Consider the following 1,056-nt stretch of genomic DNA (forward strand, 5'->3'; position numbering starts at 1 on the left):
CTTCGTCTCTCTCCTCCTTCCTCCTCTCTCTCTCTCTCTCTCTCTCTCTCTCTCTCTCTCTCTCTCTCTCTCTCTCTCTCTCTCTCTCTCTCGCTCTCTCTCTCTCTCTCTCTGGACCTCGTTCTCTCGCTCCCTTCTATCTCTGATCTACTTTCTTTCTCTCTCTCTCTCCCTTAAATCTCTGTCCTTCTTACTCTCTCCCTGTCGCTCCCAATTCTCTTTGGCCGCCCTCTGTCGGCGGTGAGGTGAACTGAAGCGACGCGTACGAGAGACCGTGTATTACTGTCTATCAGCATGTGACGAACGACCGCTTATTCGCACCTAGACTAGTAGTCAGAGTCAACAACCTGGCTCGGCTTTACGCCAGAAAATGCTGATTGGGTGTGGTGTGTATGTATATATATATATACATCCATTATGTGTGTATTGTGCGTGTATGCCTGCGTGCTTGTGTGCGTGCTTGTGTGCGTACGTGTATGATTGCGTTGGTGTGTTTCATTAGAGTGTTCTGCGTGCGTGTGTGCGTGCTTGCGTGCGTACGTGTATGATTGCGTTGGTGTGTTTCATTAGAGTGTTCTGCGTGCTTGTGTGCGTGCAAGCGAGCGAAAACCTACACAAGTGAAGGCGATAGAGCTATATAGTAGCTACACAGTAGAGCTATACATATAGAAATACTAACTCCATTCGCATCAAAATCCCTCTCCGCGTCCTCGAGACTCATCGAAAACTAAACCCTTCGATAAACCACTCGATCCTCCGTTTCTGGCATCACACCGCCTATCGGGACGCGCGTTCCCATGGCAACGCATCAAACAAACTGCCACATGGAGCGCATAAACTCGCGTTTTACGTCAACGTTTACGAGGCGACGGTGGGAGCGTAGTGCTGCAGCCACGCGTAAAGATCTCAAACTAATTCTCCCATCGGCGCCTTCATTAGGCCCCCGTGCGGTACTAGCTATTACAGCGGCACTCTTTCCCCCCCGAGTAATTTCTCGCTGTAATTTCTCGTAAACTCCATATTCTCTGGTCACAAGGTATATATGTAATATAATCC

The sequence above is a fragment of the Priapulus caudatus genome, unplaced genomic scaffold (assembly GCF_000485595.1).
Source record: "Priapulus caudatus unplaced genomic scaffold, Priapulus_caudatus-5.0.1 Scaffold557, whole genome shotgun sequence".
Classification (NCBI taxonomy): domain Eukaryota; kingdom Metazoa; phylum Priapulida; class Priapulimorpha; order Priapulimorphida; family Priapulidae; genus Priapulus; species Priapulus caudatus.